The sequence below is a fragment of the Ranitomeya imitator genome, chromosome 10 (assembly GCF_032444005.1).
Source record: "Ranitomeya imitator isolate aRanImi1 chromosome 10, aRanImi1.pri, whole genome shotgun sequence".
In the NCBI taxonomy this organism is placed as follows: Eukaryota; Metazoa; Chordata; class Amphibia; order Anura; family Dendrobatidae; genus Ranitomeya; species Ranitomeya imitator.
The window spans coordinates 34,684,977-34,695,845 of record NC_091291.1 but is presented as its reverse complement, the minus strand read 5'-3'; the positions used below and the strand labels follow the sequence as shown (position 1 = coordinate 34,695,845).

At 57.6% G+C, this 10,869-nt stretch overlaps 1 protein-coding gene across 1 annotated transcript in view; it reads left to right on the top strand.

Moving 5' to 3' along the window:
• The first annotated feature begins 2,968 nt into the window (after positions 1-2,968).
• Positions 2,969-10,869, top strand: part of SNRNP70 (small nuclear ribonucleoprotein U1 subunit 70) — a 28,351-nt gene continuing 20,450 nt past the window's right edge. The window contains exon 1 of the mRNA XM_069741955.1: positions 2,969-3,117. The gene's annotated coding sequence lies outside the window, so the exon portion shown is untranslated. The remainder of the gene's footprint in view (positions 3,118-10,869) is intronic.

The following is a 10,869-nucleotide window of genomic DNA, read 5'->3' as shown; positions in this document are numbered from 1 at the left end:
GATGAACCCTCTTGCCAGATTCTCTTGAATGTACTGAGACATTGCCTCCGTCTCCGGGAGAGATAACGGATAGACTCGACCCCGGGGAGGCTCAGAACCAGGCAAGAGGTCAATAGGACAGTCATAGGGGCGATGGAGCAGAAGGGTCTTCGCCGCCTTTTTGGAGAACACATCCGCATAGGACCAAAATTGCTTGGGGAGAGTGGATAGATCTGCGGGTACCTCTCTAGTAGCAACATGAACGCACTCCCTCTGACACCTACCCCCACAAGATTCACCACATCCCAGAATTCTGCCTGAAGACCACTCGATATGAGGAGAGTGGTACCGTAGCCAAGGTATCCCCAACAAGACCTCATCAATTCCCTCAGGAATGACCAGCAGAGATATAATCTCCTGATGGGATGGCGACATGGACAGAGTAGAAGGGATGGTCTGGTGTGTTATCTGTGAGGGTAGTGTCGACCCATTCACCACTCGTACCGTTACTGGTTGAGCTAGCATAACCAGGGGTATTGCGTGACGTTGGGCGAAGGCAGAAGACATAAAATTGCCCTCCGCCCCAGAATGCACGCAGAGCTCTACCGAGTGGGGAGATGAGCCTATAATAATTGTCCCCTTAAAGGACAATTTGGAGGCAAACGTCGCCGTGTCTAGTGTACCTCCACCTACTACCACTAGACGCTGACGTTTCCTCGACTGCTGGGAACATCTGCTGGCAAGATGTCCTGACTGCTGGCAAACATGACAGACCTTGAGTGCACAAGCGGTCCGGGACTTAGATCCCGCTCGTGACACTTCCATGGCCTTATGTGACTCAGGAACCAGGACCAGAGATTCCAGAGGTTTGGCGGAGGGAGCCAGCCGAAACCTCTGCCTACACTGGGCTCGCTCTATCCTCCGCTCGTTAAAACGGAGGTCAATACGAGTAGAGACAGTTATTAACTCCTCCAGTGTGGCAGGAATCTCCCTAGTGGCCAGAGCGTCCTTCACGTGATCAGCCAGGCCCCTCCAAAATATGGGGATAAGGGCTTTATCCGACCACTCCAGCTAAGAAGCTAAAGTATGGAAGTGGATGGCAAAATGGCTGACCAAGGACACACCCTGAGTTAATGCCAGCAGTTGGAGCACCGTGTCATGGGTGACTCGAGGTCCTAAAAAGACCTGTTTCAGAGTGCTCAGGAACAGCGGAGCACTCTGCACCACATGATCACCACGCTCCCACAGCGGCGTAGCCCACTCCAACACCCTGTCCGACAAGAGAGACACAATAAATCCCACTTTAGCCCGCTCTGTGGGAAAACGTGCAGCCAGGAGCTTGAGGTAAATAGAGCACTGACTCACGAATCCCCTACAAGATTTGCTATCTTCAGAAAAATTTTCTGGCAGCGGGAGGCGAGATAATGTCGGAACAGGGGTGGCAATGGACAAGGTTGCTGCAGCCATGCTAGCAGCCTGTACAGCAACTGCGGTAACATCCACAGCTGAGGTTGAGCTCTCGAGAGCCGCCAACCTACACTCCAGCTGCTGGATATACCGCAAGGATTGCTGAATGTCCGCCATTTACTAGCCAGACCCTGGCGCTAGTATTCTGTTAGGGCTAGCGGAACCCACCGAGTAAATATAGAGGTTTTATTATAATAGATGCGTTCGCAGCCCGGGGTCCACCGTGCAGGAGAACATGCTGCTAGTAAACGGCGGAACTATATGGCGGTATGAGCTAACTCTGTTACTTCACAGAGTAGCCGTGAACTCAAAGCACTGCACCCTGTTAGACTTCACAGAGGCACAGGCTAGCTACCCAACTGAGAGCAGTCACACAAAACTCCTCGCCGGAGGTGCCAGCATTCTAGGGGCTTATTTCAGCCAGGTCCCTGAATACATTCACACAAAATCTCCTCACCGGAGGTGGCAGCATTCTAGGGGCTTATTTCAGCCGGGTCCCTGAACACAAACTCACATGACCACACTGGCGCAAAGCACATAACATAGAACGATACTAGCGCATGGCCGTGCGAGCCTTAAATAGTTGCAGCACGTACAGGACCTTCCTAGAAGGACCAATGAGAGGCTGCCACAGAACGTGAGCACCTACAGGACCTTCCTGAAGGACCAATGGACTTAGCTGCAGTACCTGATCATGTGACCCTCGATCTCCACTGAGAGCTCTTACTCTGGGCATGCTCAGAACGAGAAAAGCAGGACGTAGTCCCAGAAGCGTCTGCTCGCCGCTGCCCAGCACTGACTTCAATGGCAGAAGCAGGAAAAGCAGCAGTAACTCTTTGTACAGAGTGGGACTGAACGAGACAGGTTCCTCTGCGGCAGGAGAAGAATGGGAGACCGCAGCGGAGATGGCTTGAGATTCCCCCTGTGCAGAGGCGGGAACACGACCCTTAACAGAAAGTTATATTTTTAGAGGTCTCCTATATTAGTCACTCAGTAATTTTTTCACGAACAAGGAGGAAAAAAAATAAAAAAATAAAAAAAATTTAAAATATTCAAACTGTAAAGCTAAAATCTATACTATATAAAAAATACGAACGCATGATAAATATATGTAAATTAATATTACCTTCCTTTTCCCGCAACGTAAAATCTAAAAATAAATAAAAATATTTTTGCTATCGTCGGTTGTTTAAGTGTCGAAAAATAAAATAAAATTTACCTCATACGGTGAACGCCAAAAATGAGGTAAAAGGTGACAACCAGTGAGGAGGCAAGAACGCTGCCATGCTGGTTGTCACCAATGACATAATTATATACAGAGCAATTACTGAGGAGAAAAGGGAACAATCGGCTTCCCGGGCAGAGCAGAACCGCAGCTGACGTTCCGGCCCCGGTCACACACACCGGCCAGAGCGCGGACTCTTCCAGACTACGTCACCACAGCGGAGGAATACCACAGACTATGAAGATACGAATGTAGGACCGGAGGGGGCGTGGCTCAGTTTTAGGCGCTGTTTTTTTTGTTGGCGGATGGATTCGCGCGCATGACGCCTTGTGGCCTATTCACACGCCGTGCGGCCTAGCTGTACTGCTGGTGACACGGACGGAGAGACCGCGGGCGAGCGTTGAGGACAGCGGGGCTGGAGCGGCGCCACAGCGGACGGCGCCTCGGTAAGAGCGGGCAGTCGGGGGCTGTGAGGCGGCGGCGGGGTTATTCCGCGACGGTGCTGGGCGGGAACGTATGGCGGCCGTGTACAGCCGTGACTGAGGCCTGGTCACCCCTCACATACACGTGTAATAGGAGGCGGATTACTGGGAGAGCATGCTGAGAGTTATAGTTCCCCGGAGCTAGCACTGACCCCCTGTGCCCAGAATCTCCACACCCGGGCAGGAGTAGGCTGGGGCCTGGTGTGACCTGTGATGGGAGCTGGGGGTCTCCCAACGTTAGCTCGGGTGGGCGCTGGGGGCTCCCCCTGCATTAACCTGTGTAGAATCTGGGGGGACCCCGGGCTTTAGCTCAGGTTGGGGTCGGGGGGGACCCCGGGCTTTAGCTCAGGTTGGGGTCGGGGAGACCCCTGGCCTTGGCTCAGGTGGGATCCGGGGAGGACCCCTGGCCTTGGCTCAGGTGGGATCCGGGGGGGACCCCTGGCCTTGGCTCAGGTGGGATCCGGGGGGGACCCCTGGCCTTGGCTCAGGTGGGATCCGGGGGGGACCCCTGGCCTTGGCTCAGGTGGGATCGGGGGGGGGGGGACCCCTGGCCTTGGCTCAGGTGGGATCCGGGGGGGACCCCTGGCCTTGGCTCAGGTGGGATCCGGGGGGACCCCTGGCTCAGGTGGGATCCGGGGGGACCCCTGGCTCAGGTGGGATCCGGGGGGACCCCTGGCCTTGGCGGGATCCGGGGGGACCCCTGGCCTTGGCTCAGGTGGGATCCGGGGGGACCCTTGGCTCAGGTGGGATCCGGGGGGACCCCTGGCTCAGGTGGGATCCGGGGGGACCCCTGGCCTTGGCTCAGGTGGGATCCGGGGGGGACCCCTGGCCTTGGCTCAGGTGGGATCCGGGGGGGACCCCTGGCCTTGGCTCAGGTGGGATCGGGGGGGGGGGACCCCTGGCCTTGGCTCAGGTGGGATCGGGGGGGGGGGGGACCCCTGGCCTTGGCTCAGGTGGGATCCGGGGGGGACCCCTGGCCTTGGCTCAGGTGGGATCCGGGGGGACCCCTGGCTCAGGTGGGATCCGGGGGGACCCCTGGCTCAGGTGGGATCCGGGGGGACCCCTGGCCTTGGCGGGATCCGGGGGGACCCCTGGCCTTGGCTCAGGTGGGATCCGGGGGGACCCTTGGCTCAGGTGGGATCCGGGGGGACCCCTGGCTCAGGTGGGATCCGGGGGGACCCCTGGCCTTGGCGGGATCCGGGGGGACCCCTGGCCTTGGCTCAGGTGGGATCCGGGGGGACCCCTGGCCTTGGCTCAGGTGGGATCCGGGGGGACCCCTGGCCTTGGCTCAGGTGGGAACCGGGGGAACCCCTGGCCTTGGCTCAGGTGGGATCCGGGGGGACCCCTGGCCTTGGCTCAGGTGGGATCCGGGGGGACCCCTGGCCTTGGCTCAGGTGGGATCCGGGGGGACCCCTGGCCTTGGCTCAGGTGGGATCCGGGGGGACCCCTGGCCTTGGCTCAGGTGGGATCCGGGGGGACCCCTGGCCTTGGCTCAGGTGGGATCCGGGGGGGACCCCTGGCCTTGGCTCAGGTGGGATCCGGGGGGGACCCCTGGCCTTGGCTCAGTTGGGATCCGGGGGGGACCCCTGGCCTTGGCTCAGGTGGGATCCGGGGGGGACCCCTGGCCTTGGCTCAGGTGGGATCCGGGGGGACCCCTGGCCTTGGCTCTGGTGGTCCGTGTTAGACCGGGTGGGAGCTACAGTAAGTGCTAGATGGGGGTCTGTCGGATATAGCCAGGTTGGGAGCTTGGAGGGACTTCTGTGTGGTAGACCGCTTGGGATCGTGAGTGGGGTCTGTCGGATATAGACAGGTTGTGAGCTTGAGGGAGCGAGTAATTAGCCCGAAAGGGCGGGCGTCCGTGTTAGGCCGTGTGGCAGCTGGCTCGGGACGTGTCGTGCCTCTGCCGGGGTTAGCCCTGATTAGGATCTTTGGGGGATTCCATTGGAGTTAGACCTGGTGGGGGGTTCGGCCAGCGTTAACCTGGTCTAGAGCCGGGGGTTCTGGTGTTGTGTCCGGGGTAAAGTGGTATTACAGGAGACCTATAGAATGTAAATCTGAGGCCCTTCATCCTGTGTGTTGGACGGGGTACAGGCCGCTGATCTACAACTTGTCAGCTTTTTGGCGTTATTTTTTCTGTATGGCAATAATATTGTGTGAGCCGAGTCCTAAAGATTATTCCAATGCAAAGTAAGAAAATGGCACTTGGGGTTTAAGATATTATGAATCAATTTTCCTGTTTCTTTATCTTATGACACTTGTCCTATCGGCGTTGTTGCTGCAGACCAGCTGTAGAGAACAGGAGCTGAACTGCAGTACCCGGCATCTACATGGTGCACAGAGCTGTGATGTTTTGTCACTGGCAGGGATAACAACACTTGATTATTGGGGGGTGCGATGTTGGACCCTTTCTGTTTTGTTTTTTTTCTTTAATATATAAATTAATATCTAATCCTTAGATCGCTCATCACTGTTCAGGTATTGGATAATCCCTTTAAGGGGCTTTTGAAGTCCATCCATGTCCACATTAGACTTTAAAAGATTCTGTAGGTCTCCCAGACGGACTAGGCCAGGAATTGAGCGCTGCACAAGCCCAGCATATAGTTGTCTCATCAGTGATGTGCAGTGTGAGGTTTTTCGAGATCTCTAATGATTGAAGGGATCCAACGTACCGCAAAACTGTCCAAGGACGGATTGCAACACGACAGCCCCGTGGGCATATATAGGACTTTAGAGTTTGGGTCTGTAGCAGCCCTAATCGGCATTACGAACCCTCTGCTCCCACAAGGCAACATTGCAGCCTTTTCTTTATCGCCTCTCATTGGGGGACACAGGAACCATGGGTGTATGCTGCTGCCACTAGGAGGCTGACACTATGCAAATAAAAAAATTAGCTCCTCCTCTGCAGTGTACACCCCACCGACTGGCATTAAACTCTTCAGTTTAGCTTAGTGTCAGTAGGAGGTGGACACAGGTCTTTCATTAGACCCTTATCTACCTCAATGTGCGTCGTTTCTTTTCAGGTTTTCTTCCAGAGGGATACAGGGTGAGCAGTCACACCTGTAGTCCCACAATACGGACTATGAGTACGGCGTGTACTGCCACCCCGTATTCTCATAGATCCCTCTCCAGGACCAAGATCCTAGCACAGAAGCGTGCTCAGAAGTCCGGTCCTGGCTCCGTCCCCCACCCACTCGCCTACCAGAGCCTGTCGGTCGGAGGAGACGAGGACGTCCATCACAGCTCCGTGGACGTCTCATTCCCCTCAGGTTAGTAACGGCGTGGGATGTTTAGGTGAGTATTTCCCCCTGGCGGGCTCTCCATTCCCCCGGGATCTTTTCTCCAGATGTCCCCCGGTCCTCCCTCATGGCGTTTGTTTGGGGGGATCCCAGGGACAGCCACGGGGGCTGTGGCTCATGTTCCTCCTGGGCTCTCCTTCATTGGCGGCCGCACAGCCACGGTGTCTCCCTTGTGGAGTCTCGGCCTGGCGGGCTGCCGCGCCGCTCCCCCTTGCGGTCTCGCTTCTCGGCGGCCGCGGTGTGTCCTGTGTCTGCACGGCGTCCTTGGCAGGGTGCCGTGCCGCTTGCTTTCTGCGGCGCTCCGACGCCGCCACTCTCCAGCGGCGCTCCGGCGCCGCTATTCTCAGGCGGCGCTCCGGCGCCGCGATTCTCTGGCGCCGCGATTTTCCGGCGGCGCCGGCCTCTAGTTTGGGTCCCGGCTTCTGCCGGGGCCTGCCTCTGGCGCCGCGGCCCCGCCGGTTCCGTTCGGACAGCCTTGGCGGACTGCCGCTCTTCTCGGACTCTGCGGCGCGCTGCTCCGGCGCCGCGGTTCCCTTCTCCGGCGGCGCCGGTCTCTAATTTAGGTCCCGGCTTACGCCGGGGCCTACTTCCGGTTTCTCGGCTCCCCACTTCCGGTTCTGCGGGCGGGCTTCTTTCCCGCCCGACATACTGCGCCCTGCCCACCGGCGCCTCTGCGTCTGGCTCCACCCCCTTCCTCGTGGGTCCCTCGGCCGGTGTGCACCGCTTCTCACAGCAGCAGCACTCGCATCTTCTGTGGCTCAGCATCGCAGAATCAGCACCTCAGGGAAGTTCTCCGCCGAGGACAAGTGGGACATCTTCCAGGACCGGGTCCGTGAGTAGCTGCACTGCAGACTGACACCCCCCTCTGCCCACTGTCCCCTAACCCACTGGCATCTTCAGGGTCCCTAAAAATGTCTACCTCTAAAGGGGGCCGCTCTCGTCCCCCTACCTCTTCATCTTCTGCCTTAGTCACGTACTTTGCATGTTCGTCCTGTAACAGCAAACTTCCCTCAGGTCAGTCCTCCCCGCTGTGTCAGTCCTGCAGCAACCCGATTGTTCCCACCGCCCAGGATCCCCCGGCTGTTCCGCCCGAGAGTGATCCCCCCATCCCAGGCTGGGCCGCTTCTCTGTCACAATCGGTGGCCGATTTAACACGGGTGTCTCAAACCCTGGTGTCCGCGCTGGATCGGTTACCCCTGCAGACCCCTGCAGTGGCCAGCGGGTCGCAGGAACCGCCGCCCGAGCCCTCCTTGATTAGCCACAAAAGGTCCAGACAGCAACGTCGGTCTGAGTCCTCTTCGCGTTCCATCTCGCCGCACGGCCCTCCCCCGCGGTTGGGGTCGCACCGTTCCTCCTCCCCTGAGTCAGGCGAGGCTTTATCTGATGCGCCCTCAGAGGAGATGTCGGAGTTGGATCCTAGCCAAATCGCCACCATGAGTGAGTCGGTCCAGAACCTCATTCGGGCTATAAACCAAACCTGCGGCATTAAGGATCCCTCTACGGAACCCGCAGATCAGGCGGTTTCGTTTAGACGGGCCAAACCACCTTCAAGATTTTTTGCCCCTCATCCTGAATTCGAGGAAATCCTGACCAGAGAGAGAGAGAATCCGACCAGACGTTTTCAGAGGGGAAAACGCCTGGGGGTGTTATATCCTTTTTCACCAGATCTTACCGCCAATTGGACGGTCTCTCCCTCGGTGGATCCACCTGTGTCCAGGCTGTCCACCAACACGGTGCTCCCACTGTCCGGCGGAGCGTCTCTGAAGGATTCTAACGACAGAGTTATAGAATCCTTCGCAAAATCTGCCTTCGAAGCGGCTTCAGCAGCGCTATGCCCGGCCTTTGCTTCCACTTGGGCCTCAAAATCCATCTCAAAATGGGCCAAGGATCTGCGGCGAGGTATCCTGGACGGGGCTCCTCCCGCGCAATTAGCGGAACTTGCCAACCAGATTTCCCACGCTGGTGAATACCTGGTTTCCGCCTCCCTGGATGTCGCGTCTTGTGCGGCTCAGGCTTCCAGCAATGCCGTTGCCATTCGCCGGACCGTTTGGCTCAAGGCCTGGCAGGCGGACTTGTCCTCCAAAAAGTCCCTCACTAGTCTGCCCTTCCAGGGCTCTCGTCTCTTTGGTTCCCAGCTGGACCAGATCATTAAGGACGCCACTGGGGGCACAAGTTCCCTTCTCCCCCAGGCTAAACCTCGTCGCCCTCCTCCTAGACGGCAGTTTCGCTCGTTCCGGCCTTTTCGTCGCTTCGCTGCGTCAAACTCCTTTTCCTAGCAGCAACAGAGGCCACAGGCACGTCAAGAGAAGAAGGCGGTGTCCTTCAGGCCCACTCCGTCCTGGCGTCCTCGCTATTCCCAGGGTAGATCGTCCAGGCCCAGGACTGGAAGATCCACTTCCGCATGACTCTCGGCAAGACTCCAGCCCAACTCCCAGGTTGGGGGGCCGTCTTCTCCGTTTCAGGGACGTCTGGATTTCCGCAGTAGAGGATGCATGGGTCAGGGAAGTTGTGTCTTCGGGATACAAAATAGAGTTCGCCTCCCGACCCAGAGATCGTTTCTTCCAATCTCGTCCTCCAAAAGATCCCGCTTTGGTTCCGGGCTTCTTCGCAGCCATCGCTTCTCTGCTCAAATCCGGGGTAATCGTTCCCGTCCCAGAAAAGGAACGGTACACGGGTTTCTACTCGAACCTCTTTGTGGTACCGAAAAAAGACGGCAAGGTTCGTCCCATTCTGGACCTCAAATTGTTGAACAGGAGGGTTCGCCTGAGACACTTCAGGATGGAATCCCTTCGTTCAGTAATTGCTTCCATGGAGGCTCAGGAATTTCTATGCTCTATAGATATCCAGGACGCCTACCTACATGTTCCAATATTTCCCGGACATCACCGTTTCCTGCGCTTCGCAGTGCAACAAGATCATTTTCAGTTCGTCGCCCTGCCGTTCGGTCTCGCAACCGCGCCAAGGGTGTTCACGAAAATCATGGCGGCGCTGATGGCCATTTTGAGAGTCAGAGGCTTGGTTCTGTTTCCATACCTCGACGACATCCTCATCAAGGCTCCGTCCTTTGCTCAGGCCCACGAAAGCTTGTCCATTGTTCTCGACACCTTATCCCGTTTCGGATGGCTGGTCAACCGGAAGAAGTCCTGCCTTATTCCTTCTCAGCGCATCATCTTTCTGGGCATGCTCTTCGACACTCGTCTGTCCAGAGTCTTCCTTCCCAAGGACAAGAGATCCACCCTTTGTCGGGACATTCTCTTGCTCCAGGGTCCTCAGCCTCCCTCCCTCCGATCGGCCATGAAGGTTCTGGGGAGGATGGTAGCTACCTTGGAAGCGATTCCCTTCGCCCAATTCCATTCTCGACCCCTTCAGCAAGCCATTCTGTCTCAGTGGGACAGGTCGGTCTTCTCCCTGGATCGGCCGATCAGACTCTCCTTTCGGGTCAAGCGGTCTCTCAACTGGTGGCTGACGTCTCCTCTCATCTCCCAGGGCAGGTCCTTCCTTCCGGTTCACTGGCAGGTGGTGACAACGGATGCCAGCCTGATCGGCTGGGGTGCGGTTTTTCGCCACCTGACGGTTCAGGGCCGTTGGTCGCTGCAGGAGTCCGCGCTGCCGATCAACGTCCTCGAAATTCGGGCCATCTTTCTGTCCCTCCGCCATTGGGAAAGGATTCTCAGGGGCCTTCCAGTCCGGATCCAGACGGACAATGCCACGGCTGTGGCATATGTCAACCATCAGGGGGGGACTCGGAGCTCCTTGGCCCTTGCCGAGGTGTCCAAGATCCTCCTTTGGGCAGAGGCAACGGTTCCGGTGATATCCGCGGTGCATATCCCCGGCGTAGAAAACTGGGCCGCCGACTTCCTCAGCCGCGAGGGTCTCGCGGCGGGGGAATGGTCCCTGCATCCGGAGGTCTTCCATCAGATTTGTCTTCGATGGGGAACTCCGGATGTGGATCTCACGGCGTCTCGGATCAACAGGAAGGTTCCACAATTCGTCTCCAGGTCACGCGATCCTCTCGCAGTGGGCGTCGATGCTCTGGCCATTCCTTGGTCACAGTTCGAGATGCCCTATCTGTTCCCACCCCTTCCATTACTTCCCAAACTGTTGAAGAAGATCAAAGCGGAAGGGGTGCCGGTCATCCTGATCGCCCCGGATTGGCCCAGGAGAGCTTGGTTCGCGGAGCTCGTCAACCTTCTCGCGGACGCTCCCTGGTGCCTTCCAGACAGGCCCGATCTGCTGTCCCAGGGTCCGATCTGCCACCCGAATTCTCGGTCGCTCAGTTTAACGGCGTGGCTGTTGAGACCGCGGTTCTAAGAGCGTCCGGCCTTTCGGACCGCGTCATTCACACCATGATTCAGGCTCGGAAGCCTTCGTCTTCCAGGATCTACTACCGCACCTGGAAGGCCTACTTCCGTTGGTGCGA